This window comes from Camarhynchus parvulus, chromosome 2 (genome assembly GCF_901933205.1).
Source record: "Camarhynchus parvulus chromosome 2, STF_HiC, whole genome shotgun sequence".
NCBI lineage: Eukaryota > Metazoa > Chordata > Aves > Passeriformes > Thraupidae > Camarhynchus > Camarhynchus parvulus.
Genome location: NC_044572.1, coordinates 134,647,158 through 134,673,726, shown reverse-complemented (window position 1 = coordinate 134,673,726; position 26,569 = coordinate 134,647,158).

Genomic DNA, 26,569 nt, shown 5'->3' with positions numbered 1-26,569 from the left:
GAAAGATGGCAATGAAGCCAGCTGGAAATTTATCTTTCTTTGTTCACTGGCCTTTTATTCAGTGATTCAGAACATCACAGGTGCAGAAGAAAAAAAAAGTGTACTTGATCACAACAGCACCAAACTGTTCTATGTGCAAAAAAATACTCATAACTGTGCAATAAATAATTACATATATCAATTATCTATAACAGTGGAAAATGTTATAGACAATATTATTACATTGAAAGGGGAAAATATTGATTTGGAATAAGAATTCAAGAATTCTCATTCTCATATTATATATTTTGAAATATATATTAAAAAAAATCTGTCATACACATTTTTATTATCCAGGCTCCATATAATCTGCCCTAAAGACTTAGAGGCCAACATTTTGCCTGAAAGTAGTCTTTAGGTATAAGAGAATTTTACATTAACTAATTGAAGCTGAAATGTTTTCTGAATCCAGTGCCAGCTTTGTAGTAGTGAACTGAAGAATTTTTGTCACAAAGAGAACAGCACAGGATATTTTCATCTTCCTCAACTCCACTTCCCAGATTCCAAGAAACTTTATTTAAGATTTTATGCTAACAAAAGTTCATCTGAGTGGGCATTTCAACTAAATTCTATGTCTATTTATATTAAAGGCTATTGACATTTTTGGAAAAAATTTATAGTATCTATAAGGTGATGAATAAGCTACTCCTTTTTATTTGGATTATTTCATCATTGATTAAAAAAGAGAGCTGAAATCATCTTACTTCAATGAAGAAGAAACTGTGAAGGTCACTTGCATATGACATTCCAGAAACTATTTCATCCCATTGCAAAAAAAGAAAAAAAAAAATTTCTGGAACAGTACTGTGTAGTCTTCTGGCCTTTGACAAAATGTTAGCACTAGGAAGTGCTGAAATTTTTTAATTTTGAATTTTTTTTAATTTTAGCCACGGCAGGAATTTTTGCTTCTTTTGACTTTTTTTTTTTTTTTTTTAAGGAAGACTACTCAAAGATTATTAAAAACACCTGGATTTGGTGTGGATTGTAGTAATTTTGTTCACAGCCTTGGTTTCTTTGTCACTTCTGCAAAGCACAATTTTGCCTTGAGCAGATGATCATGTGAAACTACAAGGAACTTTTTTATTCAGCCACTACAAGGAGTGGACCGAGACTTCACAGTTTTGTCAGTTAAGAACTAAATGAAAGTCCTGGCAGTTTTTTCAAAGCTCTGTTTTGATCATTCTGTACTTCTAAGAGTAGATGTATAACAGACTCAGGTGTTGTATTGGATTGAAGTAGCTGGTACTGAGAGATTTGTGAAAAGCACTATTGCAAAGAGGTACTAGACAGGAAAGACAGTGGTTGAGGACAGGATAGCCTCCTGTAAAGGACTTCATGTTATACTAGAACTGATGTTTTCCAGAGCTGATAAATGGGAAGAGATAAATCCACTAAAACCCACAAAGAGCTGTGCAGGATATGTCTCAAATACAGAGAGACGTATTAAAAAAATTAGAAAAGTCTGTGAGGACAAAGTATCAAAAGAGAAAGTGTGATTAATCAAGCTATGAATGAGTGTGTGAACATGAAATTGAACTAAAAGACCTATCCAGGCGGAAATCATTATACCTACAGTCTACTAAGATACCTAAATAAAATAAAGGACACAAAAACTAGAAAGCTCAAATAAATGCAAAAGTTAATATAAATATAATAACTATTTTTGAGCTCTCTAACACCGAGATTTTTTTTATTTGATCAGCAGTAAAACTAAAGATTTTACCTTTTAAACTGGAGGAATAGGCTAACTTCTACTTCCACCTCTTATGAGAAATTTTCCATCCCCAAAAATCTGATTTAAATTGCATAAAATTAGCAAAAAGGAGAGACCAAACTGAATGTATTTTTTAAAGAAAGTTTTCATTAAATATAATATTCTTCTTGACTATAATAATTTTATGTAACCTCTTTTCTACTTTATTTCTGAGCAGTTTTAATAAAAGCAAATGAATGTATTAATAATGTGAGTATATACTAGAGCAAATTTTTAAAAAGAGAGGCAATAAATTTGCAGCTTGGTGACCAGAGCACTGAAATTATATCTACTATAATACTGTTTTATACCAAATGGAGAAAATTAAACAGCAGAAACAGAGTACTGCAGAGTCCAGTAGCTCAGAGGCTGCAGTTAAGATCTTGACTTTTACAATTGTTATGATATCTTTGGTCATATGGAAAAAGAGATGCATGTGACTCTCCCATACATGTGATATAGAGAGCTTACAGAACTAGTTAGGAAAGAGGCTCTCCCTCAATGACTTCACAAGGAGTTACAAAATCCCCTTGTGAAACCACAAAAAAAAAAAAAAATCCACAAGTTTACCTATTTATCATTTTTCACCTTCTTCATGAGGTGTTGGCTACAAAGTACCACACCTGAAATGTTTCTAACAACAATGCAAACAGCATGAGGAACAACCAAGAAGAGCTTAAAGATTTGGTCCAGTCCCAGGGATTTGACATCACTGGCCAAAGTGGAACCTGGTGGGATGAGTCCTGTGTCTGCAGTGCCTGGATGGGTGGGTACAGTTGATCACTGTGTCTCCTTTTATCACATCATCCCGAGCTTTTAATTTATCTACCCCACCTAAAACTTCCACACTTGATTTTTGAGGAGGCTGTCTTCACCAGTTCGTTCAGTCTGTTGGGAAAGATGCTTTACTTGACTGGGTCAGGATGGATCCAGTCTCTCACAGGAAGGTTTTGATCCTTTAAGAGAGCCCCATGGCTGTGGAACCTGAATCCCTACTCAAACACCAGAAATGCAAACTATTGTTGAGCCATAAAGTCTGCTGAGTCCCCCTAACGCACTTTTTCCTCACTGGCAGGAGTCAAACATTAAGTGTATGCCATTGAACACTGTCCACAGAGCTCTTTACACACATTTTGGCAATTCCCAGGTCACCCCAGTCTATAATATTGGTGCCTATGTGGAATAACTGCAGAGCCACTCAGCTGGATGAGGCATTGGTCACCTCTCAGGGAAGTCATGAATGCAAGCCCCCAGCAAGAAGCAAACCTGTCCAGGGGTCAGGTCTGGTGAGCTGGTGAGGGGCTCTGCCCCCTGCATAGTGGTTCTCCTGCCACCACCACACACCACTTTCTTCTTGTGGTCCTAAGCAGCTCAGACTCAGCCACAAGGGATGCTGTTTGACAGTATTCCCAGTTCCTCATCAGTTATAAGGGAGATGAGCTGATTCTGCAGCTGCAAGTCATCAGAAAAAAATGACGGAACAATCCTGCCAAGACTCAGCTGTTTAATCAGACTCACATGCAATTGTTCTGTAGAGAATAATTGGGGTCCTCTTGTAAATGGGAGGAGGGAAAAAGAATGAGAGAGATGTTAGAAGCTGATCTGGCTTGGGTCTTGAGCATTTTTTTCTATGACAGATTGGAACTCAAGTATACAGACAAATCTGTCAGTGCATCAAATGGAGGAAAAGGCTAAAAACAATTCATAGACCTTTAGATAGATAAAGGTACATAGAGATTTATTTCATGGTAATCATCCATTTGCAGATCATGCTACTTCTTGATACATAGTAAATTGAGAAAAAAATCTACAAGGTCTTGTATTTACCTTGTTAGTTACAGGCAGAACAAAGCAGGGACAGTTTGTTCTCTGTGATATTGTATTCTATGAACTCCCAAGTACTGTATTCCCATGGTGCTTATAGAACACAATCATGTCTGTTTTATATCTCTTACAGACAGAGGTCATTGAAAACTCTAAACTCCACATAAAATAGCAGAAGCTTCAGCTATCTAAATTCTTGAGATATGCTTCAGAAAATGAAAAAGAGGCAAAAAAATCTGTGAAAAGAGGACGATTTCATTCCCTTCATCACAATGAAAAGAATCACTTGATTCGTTATATGTTTTCAGGCTTTTTTAATCTCTACCAGTGGCAACCTTAAATGCAACTTTAGAGACTGCCAAACAAGGTGATAAAAGTAATACAATAACCAATGTATTCTGGTTTACCACTTGCTTAGATGATGGCAATCCTAACACTAATTAATAAATACAGAGGTATGGAGAATTTTAATAAGTAGGGCATTGCAATCTGTTTCTTTTGCCCCATACCTTTTCCATCTAGTGTCAATAATAAAGTGTAAAGAATCTCATACTTCTTTCTGCCAGAGGGGGCTAACTACTGGGATTGTTGAGATGCTTGCAATTCTGAAGGAGATAAGAAAGAGCAAAACCACACACTGCGTTATGTTTACCGCTGCTCTTGAATGGGATTGTTTGATATAAATAGTGTAGCCTTTTATAAGTAAAGGTTTCTAAATCACCACAGTTGTGACCTCAACACTGAAGGTTTGCGTGTCAGTTACCAGTAATTTAATATAGACTTGCAACTTAAAGATACTATTGACTGTATTAAACTGCATATTTGATATATGATTTCATGTTTCAATATGATGTTAATTCACAATGGCAAGAAATTTTGGGGGTTATTTTATACACTTGAGAGCTTTGCACATTTTTATCCAGAAGTAAAACATTTCTACTTCTCTATTTAACTCCTGTGTTTTAAGCTCAACTTCTTATTTGACCCATTTCTGTACTTGTTTTTTGCTTGTAATTACACGGCCTCGAGTACATTGCTGATATTATTGCATGTCATTGAAACATGATTTTTAGAAATATAATACGTTCATAGCTGTTTAGCCTAGTGGTTAGGATTTCAATTTACCAGAGGAAAGTGGTCAGGATAAATTAAAGTCTTTCCTGAATTTTGGACCTTAAAAAGTATTTGAAAGATTTTATGTGACATCTTTTCCTCATGGGGAGATAAACAGAATTATCTAGTTAGAGCTGTGCATTCTGGTTTTCTGGGGTTTTTTTCCTTCTCTTTTTTCTAATATGGAACAAGATTTTGTTATTAACTAATGCCTTAAGACTTTTTTATTTGCTTATACTTCTAATTCTATATGGATTAAATTTATGTCTAAAAATAAAGGGAAACAAAAATCTTCCAATTTTTCAAGATATTTTAAAAAATGTACATAAAGTTTTCTTAAGATTCCTATCGAGGTTAATGCCAACTGCATGTATATTTCCTGAGTAAAACTCATGCCTTTCTAAGGGTTTGGATGTTACATTTGTTCACTTGGGAGAAGCTGGCCAGGAGAACTCAACCATCTGAAATACCGAAAGACTCCATTAAAATACCCTACTAATTATTTTTAAAAATTAAAATAAATTGTTTATCCTCTTTCTCTAGAAAATAATCCTATTTTGTTACCAAGACTAACCCCAAGTAGTTATCACTTGAGCATTGTTGTGGTTCTTTGTATTGCATCTCCAGTTGGACCACTCAGTTTACTCAACTGTTACAGCAGAGTCTGGCAGTGGTTCCATATCTGACAAAACAGGCTGCACAATTATTTGATTCATAAGTGGTCTCAGCTAGAGGCAGGAGACATGGCCACAACTAGTATGGTGAAACTGAGCAGTTGTACAAGAGCTACTGCAGCTGCAATCTTTAGTATTATTTCTCTTTTCTCTCTGATATATCCAACAATTCACCAGAGGTATGTGAAGCAATGCAGACACCTATGAAACTATATAAGTGATTTACAGAATCAGCTTTTGTGAAATACCAAGGAGAACTGTGTTTTTAAACTTCTAGGAACTACAAATCAATATAGAACAAACCAAAGTAAATTAAAGAAATTCTAACCAGAAATTCAAATCATGTTTTATGACAATTAGTTTGTGCTCCCTCCAAAACTGAATTCTGGAAGACACCAGAAAGCTGGTAAGATACATTCATGGTATTTACTTTTTGTTTTGAAGACTTTTCACCTGATCCAGTCCCCAGTGGCATCACAGCAATAATATCAGCCATTTCATTACTGTCTTCCATTCACTTCTGTGTCTCGCATACATGGTTTATTTCTGTGTCTCAGTCCTTTGTTGTATACTTACTCTGTCAGCTAATTTAACGAAATCAGGAATATTTATTCATTTCTTAAAATTGTGTTGTTTAGAAGCCTCCATTCATTATTTCTGCTTTGTTTTCTTTAACATGATCAAACAAAACTGGACTTCATCTTTCAATACAAAGGAGTTGGTTAGAACTGGTGTAATACAAGACAAATATTAATCTGTACCTGCTGAAAATATATGTAGAGAATTTTGTCTACAGTTTAAAAGAAGAAATCCACAATACTTATGTCTAATACCTTATGAATACCAAAAGATCTAATTCTGCTAACAAGCACTTTTACACTAAAACAGATAAAGGGAGCATTACTATGGAAGATGTGATGGCACAAATAAGAGGTTTGTCTACTCATCTTATTAAGGATTGGATTATTTTTGTGCTAATGATTTACATACAATCACTCCTATAGGAATACAATCTTAAACACAACTTTCAAATTAATAAAACTTTGGAGAGCTGTTGATGTTTCTAATGGAACATTTGAGATTACACAAAAAATATATTTTGCCTAAGAATTTAGGGTGATCTTTCCTCTCAGTGACACCCCTTCCTGTGGAAGGAACATTCTGTTGTACTGGATGTGGGTTTAAGATTTAACCTGTAGAACCAGATAAGATTAGAGAACTCAGATAATTCAGTTAAATGAAATGTAGCAATTTTATGAAATTCAATAACTCATAAATAAACCATTTTAGTAATACTTATCATTTTCTAAACAACCCATAGAAAATCTAGAATTATCTTACGGCTGTTCTGTGAGTGCTTGACAATTACAGACTTTCTGAGCCAAAGACTGTTTTTAGACTATTGTGCTTAGCAGATTTTTAGTTGTTCTTCAAATTTATTCATATTTTTAGTTTCTAGAGCATCCTCTGACAAGGTCTTCCTCTATTTCATTTCTACTTTATTTTGTCCTGGTGCTTATATTAAACCCATCAAAATGAAACATGAGTTCTCATTTTATGTAAGGTTATTGAAAGATATTAAAAACTTTTTCATACAGCTCAGGAAGAGCAGAATCAGACAAATTTTTTTTAAAATGCATACCTTTTCATCCACTGGAAAAAATGTTCTAAAAAACAAAGTAAAACAATTGAGTTATATGTCTTTCATTTTTCTCTCACCCACAAAAATTTTAAAATTTAGGATAGAATCTTATTAAAGAAATAACATGCTAGATATTATTCTTGATGAGTTTTCAACTGAAACAAACTACAGAAAAGAGGAAAGAGGTTTAGATTTGGGTCTATTAAGCTCAAAAAATATCTAGAATTAAAAGAAATTCCCTCATTAAAATATTCTGGTACTTGATAAGGAAAATTTAGAACTGATAATTAAATGTCATATAGACTTTTCTCATCTATTCTTATCTTTAAAAAAAAAATAACCAAGAATTTTAAATGTTAGGATTATTCCCATCTATATTATTCCAATTCTTTATAAGTTTTATATGTCATCATGTATAAGTCATCATACAGCACCATAATAAAGGTTTCCCTACAGAAGTGTGCATTAACACTCACACTATGTAAAGGACATTGATTTTTCTCATCATTTAAGGAGACTAAGGTAAATATTTCTTTGAAATTCATAGCATAAACATTGTTATAAATACAATTCAGGGGATCCTTTGTATTAGAAGTTGGTTTTTTTTCTATATGAAACCTTAATGACAATAAATATATATACAAAATTGAAATATAATTGGTATATGATGTCATAGTTCATCTGAACTGGAATTTCACTTTAGGTGGGAATTGCTACTGGGTAGTATAGATACAATATAAGGATGGGTACATACTGTGCACCTCTAGAGAAGAACAGGTAGTTAGCACAATTTGATTCTTGGAAATTTTATTTTGTTCAAGTGTCTCAATGAGGTCGTGCTGAGAATTTTCATTATTATTTATGTGCACCTTTAGATCTAATAATTCTCCCAGTTTGGATAATTCCAAAAGTAACTTGAACAGTGCCATGGTGGCACACAAATTAAATTGACCTCTGCAAATGCAGTGGAGATCTATAGAGACAGGTGGACAAAAGCTGAGACATGGAAGAAGAAAAGTCTTGATACATGAAGATATGTAACTTCTATACTTAGGGTATTATAGTCAGCCTGGACCTTCTCTTATAGGTTGTAATTTAACTTTCCTCAATTTTCTCTAAGGTAGCATTAGTTCCAAATGCTAAGCAGCATTGTGCTCCTGTTTATAAGATCCTTATTTGAGAAAAACTCGTTTTTCCTTTAGATAACGTTTTGATTCAAATCACGTTCCAGCCATTGGAGGTGTTTTTGCATACATTACTTTTTGATTCTTTTTTAGAGAAAAAAATATAGGAAGTTCTGTGGCTTGCAGAGATCAAATAGCATCTATATTTCAATTTTGCTACATATATTCAATGGAAACAGAATCACAAGTCTACAGAGTACTTTACAGCATTTGTCTTCTAGAATTTTCTTATGCCGCACTGTGTTATTTTTCTCATTTGAATTTATAAGTGTTCACTATGAGGCCAGCACAATAACATAATTATTTATTAAATAATGCAGAACCCTACCAGAGAAGATACTTGGTACAAGATGGCTATTAAATTAACCCATTTTAAGTGACCTTTTATTTGGCAGGCAATGCCTTCCAAGCAAATTAAGAAAAAGAAACCAGGAACAGCACAGTTTCTAGAGCCAATAATGTGGCTTGGGAGCAATAATAGTAAAACTAGATATTGCAACTGCTTCAATGAAGTACATCTGAAGTTCATCTGACCTTACTCCATTGCATAGGATAATAGTGCTGATATCTGTACTAAAGTTAATTTGAGTGAGAAAAAATTTACAGTGTTATTGCCTAATCCTTTCTGATCCACCAAAAAAGAAAAACTAGCAATTTCGTCCTAAGACTACATCTCACATGTACTTTGTCATTCCTGTACCAAACTGCAGGGGTAAATCCTCAGCCATTTTCAGTCATTGTACTCCACTTAAGAGAATTAATGAAACTAATGTGGCAGGATTGTTATATTGATGGTAAGAGCATTTAATTTGCCACAAAAATAGGCATGTGCCTTGCTAGTCATGTCCACTTTGGAGACCCTTGAAGTAATGCAATCCGATGTCATCTCTATGCATCAGAAAGCTGTGGTGCTATGCTCTTTCTTGGTTAGTGGAATTTCACCAGCTACATTAATGAACAGTAAATTCTTTCCTGTGGCTATTGCATCAGAGAGTTACAAGTTTGCCAGTTTATTAGTGTTACAGTGCCAAGAACATTCATTCAATACAAAAATATGCACAATATCATGATTATGCATTGTCTCTCTTGGCATATTTTTTAATATCTCATCCTGAAAAATGTCCTAGTAATAACACACTTTTATCAGCTCTAACCAAATTAGCTTTTGCTGAGGAATAAAAGTACAAAATTGGTTATTCAAAGGAAAGGGCTTTGTCTTATTATTCTGGGAGATAGGCAACTGCTAGGGATTTGGGATTTTGCTGATATCCTTGATATGTTTTGAAGACTTCCACCTAGAGTATACTCTGACTTTGAAGACACTGTGAGGGTGCAAACTTAGAACTCATTTTTGACTTAACAGCAACTCTTTGTTAGTGTGTAATTTATACATTTCTGAAGAACACATTAATATCAGAGGCAAAAATATTGATAATACTGATATAATAACCTGTGATATAATTTTTAGTTAGGTAACACCTTGATTTAGAGTCAAATCTATTTTTAAAAATGCTTTATGATTTTTATCTAATCTCATTTTCCTACATTTGAAGTTATCTCTTGGCTAATACAGGAATCTCATTACTACAGAATATTTCATGTGAAAAAAAATTTGAAAATAAGATTTCTTTGGTATAATTATTATTCTTGATGTTTTTTTTTTTTAAGGAAACAGTCAATCTGAGAAATTGATTCTAGAAATTGTTCAGTTTCAAATATTTTTTGATCACATATTCGCAATCATGTGTAACTAATACCTTTGATTAAGTATAGGAATATCTTTGCAGAAGTATTTGGTGTTGAGAGTGAAATAAATCTCTACTCAGTCTTCCAAAATTAGAAATCTGTATTTCTACAGAGCAGTTTATTTTAGGTATTTGAGGCAGGTTTCCTAGCATGTTTCCTAAAATGATATTGAGTGTTCCTATTTAAAAGAGATTAAATAGATTTATGTTCAGCAAGAGCACATTTTTGAATAAACCCCACAACTTGTCCTCCATTTAGGTATAGGCAAAATTATCTGACTCTTATTCTGGAATTTGAAAGTCCTTTGCTAACATGTGAAAGATTTAAAAGCCATTGTAACATGGATTAATTGTATTGTAGGTGACAAAATTTATGCCATCTCCAGTGTTAATTAGCAGTCCACCTTGATTTCACCTGCTTTGCTCAGGTGCTAGAAAGGAAACCGCTTGTCTGACTCAGTGAATGCCTGAAGCTCACTGAGAAAGCTACATTCCCTGCTCTGACATGAGCATGGGTGATATGCCTGATCTCTTGGACACTGGAACATTAAGCTGCCAACGGATGACAAATCACTCAGAACTCACCTGACAACAAAAGGGATACTGAGTTATCCATCATCTCTTAAATAAAACAATTACAACTGCTCTGTACTAATTATTCATTTCTGCCCAACTTCAAATATTTAATACTTTCATCCTCACATCACTCTCTCCTGGCAGATATTTCCTCAGCAGAAGGCACACATTACCTGTGTTGTGTGATGTTCACATTGTTCAGTATATATTGATTGCAGGCCATTATGTGTCCAGTGTTATTTTTCACAGGGTGTCACAAAAGGCACAGATAGATTATGAGACAATAAACCCAGATCTGTTAGTGATGAATGCTTGACAGAACATTAATATTTCAGCAACTAAGAATGCAAATACATTTAAGAAACCAGCATTTAATATTTTAAGAGTGGTTTGTGCTAATTGTGGATTATACATGAATAAATTACAGCCTTGAACAGTTGCCTTCAATAGAATTGTTCAAATTATATTTAGGGGAATAAAAACCCCAAATTAAATACTGAAGGAGAAAAAAAGGTAGTAATGTTGAATGTCTTTTTCCCACCAAGAAAAGAAAACTAAACTTGCAAAATTCATAGGATTGATTGGACTGCAAGATAGCACAGAAAAAGTTGAACTAGTTGAAATTACTAGTTTGGGTACTGGAGGCAGTATTTCTGTACAATAGTCTTAGCTGGGCCAATAATAGGCAGATGAGAGAGGAGTGGGGTGAATCAAGCATGATAACCAACCCTGTGCTCCAGGCTCCTCAAAAGGCCTCTGGTTCCTGGTCCAGGCAGGGTCAGCTCAGGGTGGCCAGCCTCCAGACAAACTGCAGCACACAGTAGAGATGGGTTCCTTAGCTGCTATTCACAGGTCTGCCTCAGTGTAATCACTAGCTCCCCCAGGCTCCAAGATGTGGAATGATAAACCAGGAATCATGGACAGACTGTGACAAAAAGCCCCAATTTTATAATACTGCCAGTGCTCCTCCCTCCATCTATCTTGGCTTTGCAGTTTCTTTCTGTAACTACTGGCATCTATCTAAAATTAAGAATAATAGAAGAATGAGGACTGGAAAACATTTTTGCTACATCTATTTATTTAGCATGTGTTGATTTGTCTCCCTGGTATCTGCATGTACTAAAAATTAGAGGTTATAAAGAGTTTGAGGAGAAAAGGTTATGTGTAATTTAGTGTTGCTATGCAGTAACTATCCTTGTGGTCTGCTTTGAATATAATGCAACCAGAGATTTAGTAATTCTGAACATAAGCAGCTATTTCACCCTCTGTATGAACAAGTCACTCCTTCATGATCACATGCGTTGGTGCAAATGAGGTGGCATTAACAAACACAATATTCATAAAAAGGCAGTAGCTCAAATTCTGATTGTATTTATGAAAGATTTGTTGCATCAATTAGCAAGATTATATTAACAAACTAAATCCTGTCTAAGAATTGTGGTGTATTGACCTTGGTTGGATGCCAGATGCTCACCATGTTACTCTATCCCTCCCCTCCTCAGCAGGATGGAGCAGGTACAAAATAAGTTTGAAGAAAATTCATGGGTGAAGATAAAATCAGTTGAATAAAACAGCAACAAAAGCAAAAGTCACATGTAGAAGCAAAGAAAAACAAAATAATTATTCTCTACTTCCCATGAGGAAGTGATGGCCAGGCACATTTTGGGAAGTAGGGTTTCAATATGCATAATGGTGCCTCTGGAAGACAAACATAATAATAATGCCCATCCCCCTTTCTCCTCCTTTTTGTTACCTTTTATTGCTGATCAGATGTCATATGGTGTGGAATAACCCTTTGGTCTGTTCAGGTCATGTGCCCTGGCTATGTCCCCTTTCAAGAAGTTGCCCACCCCCTGCCTACCGGCAAGGAGGAATGTTGGAAAACTGACCTTGTGCTGTGTGAGCACTGCTCAGCGGTACCCGAAACACTGGTGTGTTATCAGCACCTTTCTAGCTACCAAAGCACACCTCCAAGGGCACTGCTGTGAGGAAAATTAGCTTTATCTCAGCCAGACCCAAGTCACAACTTATTATTGAAAAATTATATTAGTACATTTCACTCTGCACATGGTAAAAATAACAAAAAAAAAAAAAAGAAAAAACCTTCTTTTTAAATAGACCAGAAGATATTTAGCTAAAGCATAAATGCTTTCACTTCTCCCTGTTGCCCTCATTATCTATGAATATAGAAAAACAGTAATCTATAGTCTCTCTTTAAAGTATACACATCAATTTTTATTAATTTCACTTGGGGATAATATGAAAATAGACTGTTGATGCAGTGCAGATATAGCTAGATGCTTGATTTTCAAGATAAGATAACTAGTATTGAGTCTATACCCAGACATGTGAAATGAAAAAGGACTTCTTGAAACACAAATGAAAGCTCCTAGGTTGGTTAAAGTCAAGCAATTAGAAATAAGGTGAAAATACTATCTTTACCTGGTCTCATTATGTCTGGTCATTGCGTTTTTTATGGTACCTGGGAAGACCCACTGCTCTGAGAGCCCCTGTGGAATTCTGTAGCAAATTAAGATATACTGCTTTCAATTGAAATTATATTTAAATACTGTATTCCTCCATAAGTTTATGTTTAAACTATAAGTTCAGGTTTAATTTTTTTTTTTTTAGATTAGAGTGGTATTCTCTGCCCTGTGCAACCAGACAGGATGGATATCAAAGTGCTAAGACACAACAGATATCATTGTGACAGTTCTTTCTATCACACTTAAGACATTGTGGAGAGAAAGAAAGGTCCATAATAACAGAAGAAATGCCCTCAATGCCCTCATGAAATACGGAAATAAAATATTATCATAGATATCAATGTCTCTCAACATTCTGTAAACATTTACTCTAAAAAGAAACAACTGCATGGATGGAACTATTCCCAAATAAAGCCTGCAGCATCAGGATTACACTAAGTATTATGCATCTGTCTAAAAGAGGCCAGTACAAAAGGGGAAAAAGGATACTCAACTGGAATTATTTAGTTTAAAAATGTGAAGTATAAACTAAATTAAATTAAGTACACTTGGAAAAATCTTTAAATCAAGATTTCTCAAAGCTGACTTATTAACACTCAATCTTAACAGTTAAAGTAGCACATTTAATGGGTTACTTATGAAAAACCTCTTCAGATCATGTTTCAATTTAAGCTCTTAAGGCTGAAAAAGTAGGAAGTAGTATATTTCAATGTTTATTCAGTGCTAATTTCCTCCTCTATCTCAGTAGCAGCAACATCAAAAAAAGTATGCAGGTGAATTTCTTAAGGGTTCTATTAATTCTCACTTTATTTCATACATTTAATCATTTGAAGCTGTGGTTTGAAAAGTTTCCCTATTTAATCATTCACATAATTTATCTAAGTATTGCCATTTTGGTTTTCCAGCAAGTTATCTTCTCTTGTCAATGTCCTTTTCTTCACTGCTTTTCAGTCTGAGTTTCCAGAAAGGTGTATATGTCTCTTGTTCCTCTATCTTCTAATGACAAAACTTAAAATGAAAAGCAGTTTTGACTTTTAAAGTGCAGCATTGGACTTTTTTCCCCCCTGACTAAAGTGCAAAAATTTATAAAAGCAAAAGCATTGAAAGCAAATGGTAATATTTTTACTATATACTCAACCACTGAAATGGAAACATTATTAAACAGTGCATTTTTTAATTCACCTGTTACTGAAGTGAAGAACAAATATGAAAAATGGGACAGTGCTCTCTTGCTCTCAGACCTGGTGCTATACTACTTAAAGCCATATGTTCCATTTATTACTCACTGGCATTACCTTAAACAGCTTTCCCACAAGAGGCAGTCTGTGCAGGTTTACTTGTGGGAATTGGTTCCACTGGGATGAGAGCAAAGTCCAAGTTAGCTTTTAAACAAAGAGAGGAAGCAGGAAAAAAAAAAGCAGAAAGCCACTTCACGTAAACATAGTACTAAAATTGAATTTCTTATTAATGTGATTGTGGAACCCGACAGAAGTCTGGTACTAAACAAATACATATCAGCATAATCAGCATGCTTATTACCAATGTCTAGCACTTTATATTGACTTATGACTGTTCATGAAGACATAAATTTAAGGTAAAAATAATTGCTAGCAATAGATTAACAGATCACATTTAGCCTGCAAAATCTGTGAAAATCAGTTTTTCTCCTATAAATTAGGTAACTTGTGAAGTTCTTCCTTAATAATGTGCTAGGTGCATATGGTGTGCAGTATGAAGTGTTTATTTGGGCTCTAATCAGGTTTAAAACAAAATGTAAAACAGTCAAAGGGAACATATTTTTTGTATGGAGCTAAGAATTTATTGTTAGCCAAATTAAAATCTTGATGTGATCAAAATCTAGCAAACATCTATCTTTAGTCCTGTTATAATGATATACATAGTCCGAATATAGAAAAGCTTCATTGGTAATAATATTCTTGCAAACTGTTACTCCTGAGAGCATACTTTCAGCTGCCCTGTTATTCTGGTGCTGTTCTTGCACTCCAGTGTCCCTCTGTTCAACAGCACCAGACTTCTTCACCCAGAGAGACGATGAGGTGTCAAAGTGAGTTAGCATCCCAAGCTCTGTGCTGGGTGGGGAGTGGTGTTCAAGGTGGAATGGGGAAATTCCTTTCTTTCATGATCAGCTCTGTTTTTCCAATGTTCTCACACCTGATTGCCTCTGCCTGGCCTCCAGCCCCATTTGGATGAGGCATCACAACCTCTCCCAGCCCTGGGAGACACCACAGGCAACTGGCAGTGGATGTCTGGTTTGACCAGCTTCATCCACCTCCAGCTGTCACAGAAGTTTGACTCGGGTCAAGCAATGCTGTTGCGGCCACCAGATCTTTGTTAGAGCAATCTGGCACCAGCTTGAGCTCAGGCAAACCCTCGCAAGCACCAAGCACTACCCAGCTAGGCACCTGTTGATCTCTCAATATAATGTAGCAGAAATCCTCTTGGTTGGGTTGCATTTGACTACAGTAAGTAAAATGAAATACATTGCATTAGTAGAATCTATGTAGATAATTAAAACTTATACTTTTCACGGTCCATGCCTGGCAAATACTTGCCACAACAAGAATAAGAGCCCTACTGTTCAGTGGAAATTCTGGTTGTAGGAGGTTTGTACTAATGTAATCTATTCATATCATCTGCACAGTCAATATTCTCCTTCTTCAATTATTTTCAGTTGAGCAATAATGCAAGTCCCAAAACAGACAAGCAAAGAAGCATCACAGGCAAAATTACCAGCTTGGCAGGTGTAGCTGGAGCTCTAATTATGCAAGGGGACTACACTTACTAATGAATATTGAGAGTAGAAATTAAGATTTCTGACATTAAAAAAAGTAATAATTTTTGAACTTTATATCCTTTCTTAAAGAAACGTGAATCTATTATTTGTACATAATTGTCAGTATTTTGAGTTAATTCTATCTATTTTATGTTCTTGTCTTTTTCAAAAGTTAACCCCTGAGGATTTTTTATTTCTCTGGACTATTGTGGACTGGCTATAATTACAGAAAAAAAAATCATTAAAAATTTCCTTCTTGTTTTTAAGACACAAAAATACCTTCTCTTCCATTTTTCTGTATGATTTACAATTTTTATTGGTTTTTTATTTCTAAAGCATTAATAATTATAAAATGGTAACAACCACCAAAATAAGGCTTTTACATCTTTCTAAAAAATAAAATAATTATAAAAATCTGTTGAAAATTTTGTTTGTGGATCCCAAAATCTAAGAATGAACAAAACATAAGTTTACTGTCTTTTATAAGTTAAATTCTAAGACATATATACTATAAATATTAGTTTAATTTAAAATTCAGCATAGCATTAATCAATATCATATGTTATTTATGCCAAGGCATTGTCGTCTCTTTATCATCTTTATCACATTCACTTTAAAATGTATAAAGCCCAAAACAAGGGAGGGAACAGAGAAATTTACACTTAATGTGACTTTCCAAGAAAAAAAAAGAAAAAGAAAAAGAAATTTGTAACAGCGAATTGCTTAACTGATTTTACTGTATAAATCCCTGCAAATACTCACCTTCTACATGAAAGAAAAAAAGTCACATAATGCAATGATTTGCAGTGCTGCCTACAGCTACACCAAAGCCAACAGATTTTCAAAGGGAGAACAGAGAAGTGAGAATCACTCCCATGAGTAATGGACAGCTAAAGGGAAGAACTATAAACACTTTCTGTCTGCCACTGTGTTCAGATCTTGAAAGAAATAATCGAGCCTCCAACTATCTTTCATATGTCTGCAAAGTCTGCCTTGCGGTGAATTCCATTTTTCCCAAGAGCACAAATCTTTCTTTAGAAGTGGAATGTCTACACTGCCACAAGCAGTCTGAGCAAGCAGTAAATTATTTTAGAAATGAAACTTAATAACATAGGCATTTATGTCTTATGCTTCTTAAGAACCTTATCTCTCATCACAGGAGCACTGCAGACCTGTGTGGTGTTGCAGACCTGTTGTTTGACAGGCACAAAACATCAGACACAGCTCTTTGGCACCTCATGGCCACAGCTGTACAAATGGTGTGTCTGACAGCATACACAGCATACACAAAGGTGATATTTATTGATAGCTTAATGCCTAATACATACTTGAAATTTTGGTGAAAGTAATCCCTAGAATAGCAAGGCTACATTAAGGGCTGAAGGTGACATGAAGAATAGTATTCATTGTAGCAGATCAGTGGAATTCTTATTTCTGGCTCCCCAGTTTCTGAAGATCAGAGAATCAGTCCACACAGAAATGCAGTGGAGGCATATAGTCCAAATAAAATCTTCTGCAAACTCCTAGTGATTTTGGTGAACTCCAGATCACCATCATGGACTTTCTGTAGATGTAGATGCTTTTCTTGCAATGTTCCTGTAAATTATTTAAAGACAAGTGTCAATGAGGGGGAAAAGATGCATATTTGCTTAGGATTGTGAGGACACTTTAGTCACAATCATTGAATTAAAAGAAATTTATGGACATGCTTTTGTAAAAGGTCTTATGAGAAACCATGTTACTTCATGGGCTGGAAAAATGTTTAAGATATATTCATGCTCTCAAAGGCTAATGAGCAATTACAATTTAAGAGTTTTTAAATCCACTGGTATTTTAGGTCTTGCATGGTTAACAATATGTCTGCAAGAAAAATTTTTATGAAAGCTTACTGGGGAGAAGTTATCCATAACTATACATATATATAGGTATTAAACGCTTCTTTTATATTTATACAATATCCACACCTGAGCAAAATAATTTTTAAATTTAGTACATAATAAAAATTCAGATTGAGGATTCTGTAGACTGAAGAGTTTTGTATCTGAACCGTTGAGAAGAAAATGAATGTTGTTCCATAAAATCTTTAATTTTATTGTTTCTGTTTAGAGAAAAGATCTCCTCTGGTAGAGTAGATCAGCTTTTTCCAATGACATGGTTTGAAACTTTGCTGGCAGAAGAAAACATAAATTAATAGGAATATTTTAATTTTTTGAGAATATCACTTCCATCTTGGATTTCTTTTTGTTGAAAGAGGATGAATGGAAACCAGAATAATAGACCTTTTTAAAGTCTTTGATGTATTGTTTACATTGGTAGAACTGTTGTTTACATGTTTATTCTCTTTGAGACTTTCTGGAACACACCTACTAAAATCAGCAACTTGATGTAAAGGGATCATTCCATCAGACTGAATTATTTAGTGACATGATTAGTTCTCGACATTGATATATATTGCTCCATGAGAAACTACCTTCTATGATATACCTGATAGAAAACAAGACAAAATATGCTGGGCAAATATATTTAGTGTATTTTATTTACAGCCTCATTTGCAAGGGTAAGAAAGGGTAAATTGTGGCAATGACAAGTACACAAGGATCAGATGTGGAAAGAGCTCCAAGAGCTCTAAATACACTTTTTATGTCCTACTTTCACAATCTAATACATTTTTTCTAAATATTCCTAAAGGTGTTTGATTTGTAATTTACCACAATCTCTACAGAGACTCAAATAGGTCTCAAATTTCATTATTGTATATTGTGCTGTTATAATACCATATTGGAGATTAATTCCATACTTTCTAACCAAAGCTTGTTGCTTGTGTCACTCAACAAAAATGTGATGAAGTTTTTAGGAAGTAACATCAGGTAGTATAAAATGCCCTGAATCACTGTTATACTTCTCTTAAAGCAATCTTTCCAGGTCCCTGTTTTTCCTGCTTTTTTTTTTCTCATGAAAATAAAAATATGTTTTTTATGAAAAATAGTACTAGCTGCATGTTCAAGCTCTGTGAACAATTAGAATTTGTAGATTCTTCTATTTTTCTTTCTGTGTATGATAAAAAAGTAGTTCTAACTTGGAGTATTCTGTGATTCTGTGAACCCAGCAGTCTCTAATGGCAACTGCATAGTTCTATCTAAATGCTACACATTATTTTCTCAGTGTCTATGAAGAAAATCACTTCAGCCCACAACAGTTTTTATATAGAGCTGAATTGCTATGGCCAGCTTACAAACCAATACTCTGCAGTGCTTCTTCTCTGCTAGTATAAAGAACACGCTCTCTTTCACATTACTCCTAGTAATAAAAATATTTGGCAAAAAAACAAGGCTTCATTTAACCTGAAGAAATGCAGAAAACAACACTTCATTTAAAAGGTTTGCAAATGTCTTCTCCAAATCTAAACTGTTGTGATTTTAAAAACATTTCTAATGAAATCTCACCCATCAAAATAGACTACACTTGAAAACTGATTTCAGTAAGCCAGGTTATGATGATCTAAATCTATAGTTACTTTACCCTTCAGTCTTTCAATAATATTTTTTTAAAATCTATTGTATAAATACATAATGGAAAGACAAGTAAGGAAATCACACCTACTGTTCATGTGACCTGAAAGGCTCTCAAAATCAGACATTTCAGTTGATAATTTAGTGTTTTCTGGATTATTAGAAGGAGTCTATTTATTGTCAAATGTCAATCAAATACTAAATAATAATAATAATAATAATAATAATAATAATAATAATAATAATAATAATAATAATAATGGAATAATTATTAATGTTTGAAGTAAGCAGTACAGGACATGTATTGTAATTATAACAAGGAATTATTTGCTTAAGTGAATCATAATGATGAATAAATTGATACTGCCAGGAAGTGATCACCTTTTACAGAGAAAAAGTGAAAATTATGAAAAAACTCTGATGTACTAATGAGAGTCTTCAGCCTCATAGTAAAACTTAAACACCTGAATATCTGTACACAGACTTAAGTTTTATATCCTGAGTTTTATAAAGGATATGTTGTATTTTAAATAGAACAGATGTCTGTAACAAGTATGGTTTTTTTATCATAATATAAAACGTCAGGTAGTTCTGCAGACCAGAGAATATAAACTAAAGAAAACATTAGGCTTGGTATTACTCTTAAACAAAGGGAAAAATGCTGGACTGAAATTTACAGTATATGTGTAAATACAAAAAGTGCCATAATTCTTCAAGAAAACGCATGGGAAATCTGCCCTTTAACTCAACAAAAATGTCATGATATTTGGAGGTTGGAGAAAATAACCCTTTGTAAATAGCCCTTTGAGAGAGCTATTTGACACATTGCTAAAACATATTGTTTTAATGTTTTTTGCAGTGTCATTTCAATCTCAAGCCATTGTTCAACCAGGGACAATGCAAGCTAAAGCACTGACTTTCTGGGAACTTTCTGGGACGACAGTGTTGGCACAAACAGCACAATCTCACTTACCTGCAGTCCAGCTGTCACCTGGTACTGCCCTTTAAAGGATTTGTCCATCTTCCAAAATTTTCAGTGAGGATCTTTTATCCTCATGTGCCATAAAATAAATCCTTTGGCCCGAAAAAAGAAACTTTCATGAGAAAACTGTCAATATTTGGAGAAGACTATAATGATAAAAACGGATAGACTGTAACTCTTCTGACAGTTAAAACTGTATATGGTGTGAACTAACATATGATGGAATATACCTACCAATAGCTCTTTTATACCTATGTCATTTTTTTTTCCTCTCTTCTGTTTCAATCCAAAGTTGTTTACATCTGGATAGATATAATTGTCTCTCACGCACACTGCTCTTATATGATACAAGGTTCACTAGATTCTACTTGTCTAAATAGGGTTTGTTTTCAAGGCTTGCAAAATACGTGGGCTATTCAAACAGAGAAATAAAGAAGTATTAGAATTTATGAAACAATAATAAGAAAAAATATGTCTTAATCTCAGGACATAATTACATTTGCACCACTCCTGAAAGATATTTAGCCAATTTTTTTTCAAAGGATGCCTCATCTGGGGGCTCCACAACCTCTCTGCATTTTTTACTCCCCTCACAGTCAAAAGTTCTCCTATCTCTATAATATTTTCCATTACATCCTATTGTGGTCACCAAGGATATGCAGAGTATTTCCTGTTGTAAGAAGCTTTTTTTGGACTTGAAGACCATATTATTTCCTTTCTTTTCTCGCTCTCTCTCTCTCACACACACACACACATATATATATATATAATTCATTCTACCTTTCCTCATGAACCTCATTTTTGCTACCTTTAGGCATTCTTGTTAATGTCCATTAGGCTTATCCTAACTGGTTTACATAATTCTTTAACTGGAATGTCCAGAATTACACAGATTGCTCTTACTGGAATCTTACAGCTCCCAAGCATCACTGAAGCATTATTCACATATTTTTTTGGTATTTACTGCTCCTAACACATCGTGTTGGACACAACATTGATTTTTGCTTCATTTCATGATCAATTTCAACACTTCTTCAGCCTCACCTATATGGTAAATTATTTCTATGCATTGGTGTAACTAAATATTCTAAATATGCCATATGTGCAGATATGGTTATTGACTATTTCATCTTTGGGACATTTATTAATGATTGTTTAAAATCTTGGGCTTTTTTTTTTGTTTCCTTCCTGTAACTGTAGACCTTTCCAATTTTTTCTTTTAAATAAATTTTAATTAGCATGCTTATGTGGTGTCCTTTTTTGTAACTGAATACTGAACATGACTAGACCCAAGACAGTCATTTACAGAACTCTGTTCAGCATATCCTTCTCTTCTGAAGCTGTGAAGATATAATTCTTCAGTCCCATGGATGTAAACAGTAACAGAGAGATTTTAAATAGAGGTTATATACTTGTCATCTGAGTAATCTGCCTCACAGCATCTAGAATCTGACATATTGAAAGAGTGAGGGTAATTTGAATTAGGACATGCTTTGTTCCCAAAGAGACATGGCAAATTGCAAGATTTAGCAAGGCTACATCATATCAGGCTTCACTGAAATGCCAGATATGGTTAATACAGTGTGTCATAAACATAGTGAATTCTATTCTCCTTCAAACAAATAAATCATAAATCATTCCTCTGTCAGTCCACATTCTTACTGCCTATAAGCTGCAAAAGCAAAACTCTGTACATGTCAAACCTGTTTTTTGGTTGGAAGTCAGGGGACAAGAACTGCAGCGCATGAGTCTGGCTGAAGTCATATTAGATCATGGTGTCATACCCACAGGAGTAGCAGAGACATGGTCTGACCACTTGAAAAGGAAAGAGTGTAACTCAGATTTACTGGCCTGGAATAAGGTGTCAGAGAAACATCCATTCCAGACAAAGTACTGCTTGCGTGTGCAGCAGGTGTAAAATGATTTTGAATCGAAGTGACAGTATTCTGCTTTTACTGATTCTCATGTATGGCAGTTCTGCTCTGGCAATATGCTAATAATAATATAATAATATAAAAACAAGTAAGAACTACTGTGGAGTAGAAAAGAAAAAAACACATTCATTTAGCAGTCAGCAATGGAAAAGACAAGAGATGAAAGGAGAAGAGTTGTGTGGCTCTAAACAGAAGCATGCCAGGTGCAAGTGCAGCCAAGGGTCAAATATTTCTATGCAGGATATCAAAGTGAAAGTAACAAGGGTAAGTGTTGTAAATACCTTAGTTTTATCACAGTATTCATGCTGAGTGTTGCAGAGAATCAGTCCTATTATTGCAACTTTTCTGTCATAACACCACTATACTGACATTAGTAAAAGGAAAATATTTTATTTTTGAGATTAGATATAATCTTCACTGCAACTATTTTCATAAACAAGAAACTGAAATTCAGGAGCACCCTGACAGTTTCAGGTACAGAGCAAGACAATGATATAGCAGTAGCTCCTGAATATAACAGAAGGAATCACATGGTATTTTGCTATCTGAATATTACTTCTTATTAACACATATTGACTGATCAAAGCAATTTATGCAGTAATTTTCATAGGAGTGGAGAAGCAATTGCAAACCATCAGTTTCATCATCTAGAGCTTATCAGTAGATGAAAGGCTCTACATATATTGCAACTGCCTAGAAATTCTAGGATTCAGTTTAAAAACAGCTCCTAACTAAGAATTTAGCAGTAACTTATATTATGATAATGAAAAACCAGCATGCTACCTTTGATGGTCACAAGGGTTCAATAACTCAGACCTTATTTGAAGTCCCAGCATGAGCCTGAGACAGGTCTGAAACTGCCTCACAGAAAACAGTGCTAAAGTAATAGCAACATTTTATGAACCCTGTTTTGCTCCCCTGGAGGTGATATTGTACCTTCATATATTCTGTTAAGAATATTCAAACTTATTATCTTAGTGGATTTAATATCTACCATGCTAATTTAAAAATTACCAGGTTGAAAGAAACTTCTTGATGTCTTCAGCTGTTCTCTCCACCAACTGTTTAATAAGCACGTCATAGTTTGGGAATGGTGCTCCCCAGTTTAGTGCTCCTACTGAGACCCTTCAAGCCATGCTGCCACTCACTTTCTCCCTCTCTCCTCTCCCCTGTGGCAGGCTGCATAGGAGAGCTGGAGACACAAGGGTAAAGATCAAGGGCTGAGAAAAGAGCAAAAGAACAATTTACTGGAAGCTGCAATTAAATAACTATCAGTAACAGCAAAATATTAATAACAAAAATATACAAGAGAGAGGTGAGTGGTTCACATGCAAAATGCTCAGCATTGGTGTTACCCTACACTCCCTCTGTTGCACTTACTCAAATGGAAGGGACCCCCTTTGCCCAGAAGTGACTCCCTTCCCTCTGCCCCCAGCAATGACACCAGGTGGTACAGAATAACCTCCAGAGCTTGGCAAAGCCCCCTTCTGGCTGGAACCAGGACAAGCAAACTCAAAATTGACATAGATCACGACATAACATTGCATGCCTGCTATATCAACCTGATTAAAAATGAATAGCAGACCATAGCCCCTGAAAAACTCGAGCGTTTCTAAGACTAAGTTCTATATTGGAACAATTTTATTATCGATTTTTCCCACCTGAGATGCAGATTGATTTTAACTACATTTCCTCAGTTTCTCAAAGATTTGATGTTTGTTTTTATTGAGATTGTGTTGATTAATGTAAGAGGGAAAAACCATGTAAGGGTTTAAACAAGAAACAGCTGGCACCTAACTGGGCATGCAGGTGAGGAAACTTGCATCATTCTCAAGGCTATATTCTCTCAAGGTTAATATTTGGTCTGCAATAGCTCTTTTCGGGGAAGGAAGGAAGGAAGGAAGGAAGGAAGGAAGGAAGGAAGGAAGGAAGGAAGGAAGGAAGGAAGGAAGGAAGGAAGGAAGGAAGGAAGGAAGGAAGGAAGGAAGGAAGGAAGGAAGGAAGGAAGGAAGGAAGGAAGGAAGGAAGGAAGGAAGGAAGGAAGGGCCTAAGCAATACAAAGAACATTTAAATGGAAATAGCAAGCAAACAAATAAAACCAACAAACCAAATCAACAACTAACCAACAAAAACCAACCAAACAAACAAAAAAAAAGCCCCCAAAACAAAACAAAACAAAAAACCAAAGAAAAAAAAAACAAAAAAAAAAGAAAAAAACTACCAAGAACCAACTACCAAATAAGACAAGAGTGAATGTAGGCATTTCATTGAAAGGAGGAATTTAGCTGTCTGGAACTAGTAAAAGGGTCAGATCCTGATACACAACTGCATGCAACTTCCTTAAACAAATGTTCCTCTTTTATTATCTTTTTCTTAATTTACCCTCTTAAAAGAAAAAAAAAAAGCTGTTGTTTTATGATGTGTTGATAGAGGAAGTACAGAGAAAATATATCAGAGTAGTAAACAAAATTCTCAGATTTTCCTATTAAAACCCTGTGTTTTTCCTTAGTTTCCATAGACCAGACAAATTCACTTCAAAGCCATAAGAAGGAATTCAGCATGTTTCTGTTTTAACACAAAGTACTGAAAACTACACAAAAGTAAGTAGGGATAAAGATAACACCACACAAACTTCTTAGAAAGAATTTTAATATATTCAAAATCTCCCAAAACACTAAAATCAGTCTCATTTTCCCTTGTAGCTAAATGGCAGAAGTGCTCAACCCTTTGTAATTGCACTGTCAGTGTCATTGAACTGATCATCTTTTAAAAAGTGCACAAAGAAAATTTTTCTCAAGGTTTGAGATCCAAAAATGATATTTTTTAGAATGTCTCATCTACACCAAAATAAGGAATGGAAGCTCCATCCATGTGAAACATTCTTCAATATGTAGAATTAGTGATCCAAAAAGTCAATGGATTTGAATTCCTATCTATATTTCATTGCAACTTTGATGACACAAAAATTAAATCGGTTCATTACAGTAGCTTTCCATATGTACATTCATACTTCAGGAGATCATATGAATATCTATCTGTGTGACAGACCTTAATTTACTTGCGTACCTAAAAATGTCTTATTTTCTAGCAGGGCAACACAGGGCAATCCCTATCCTCAGTCACATTGAGTAGCAGCCATGTACCATGTAGTGAATTTCTTTCAGTCAAAGTTCACATCTGTTATACCTTTGAAATTTTTGTTCCTTCTGCCACTCTTTCCCTAGGGATTTAGATAGATGCTAGGGCAAGAGCCAGGAGGCACTTTTTTGTTCTCTTTCAAAAGAAAAATAAACTCTGGTATACAAAATAAATATCAGCTCTGTCCTCCAAATTGTCCATACCTGAAAGCTCCTTCGCTCCTCTTGGGCAATCATACTCCAATCCTCACACCTCTCTCCTGCCTGCAGGTTCCTTCAAAGGAAGAGAGCAGTGGGGCCAGGTTACCAATCAGCTATTGTCCTACTGAACCAGCACTGACTTGTTGAGCAGCAAGAAAAACACAATCAATCATTTCCAACGAGAAAAGTATCACTTTAGATTTTTGTCTTGAAGTGTGCATTACCTATAGGAATTGTGTGGAAAATGGCCAAGCCCTGCATTTTTTTTTGACAACATAGGAAGATTTTTATACTTTTAGAACTAAATGTTTTTCTACACCATATTGCATTTCTGCTGTGTGATGTACTCAAGCTGCTTTTTAACCAGCTCATCAGAAGTGTATATGCACATAAACATCTGACAGCAGACAATAGTCCAAGAGCAGCATGTAGTACCGATATTTTGTGAAACACCTCCTTCCAAAAACAACTGCTTTTCTAAAATGTGTAGATTGCTTTAAAATCTGCAAAGAGCAGGGGAAAATGTTTACTCTATGTGATCCAAATTTAGAGCAGTTTTAGACACAATTATCCTTTGTAGAAAGATAAAGCCCTACAAAGAACAGCAAACCGCAGTATTTCACTAGTCTCTATTCATCTTATCTGAAACCTGCAATTTATATGGCTTAGCAAATAATCAGTACATTTGCTTTTGGATGGTATTGTCGGCTATGTTGGCTACTGCCACTTTTGAGAAATCACTGCTTAAGACATTGTTAAAAGAAGACTTTAAATCAATAGAGTAGGAAGTACCAGTTGCATATCAAAGAGCATCAAGAAAACCTTAATTAAGTATAGACACGCAACAGGCACTGCGGGCCTGCAGTGCAAGCCTACACTGTGGATATAGCATTTCATAAAAGTAACTCTTCTGTTCTGGTCTGTGCACCCATTCCAAATATTTCAGATTTAGTCTACCTGCTCTGACTGACTTTAT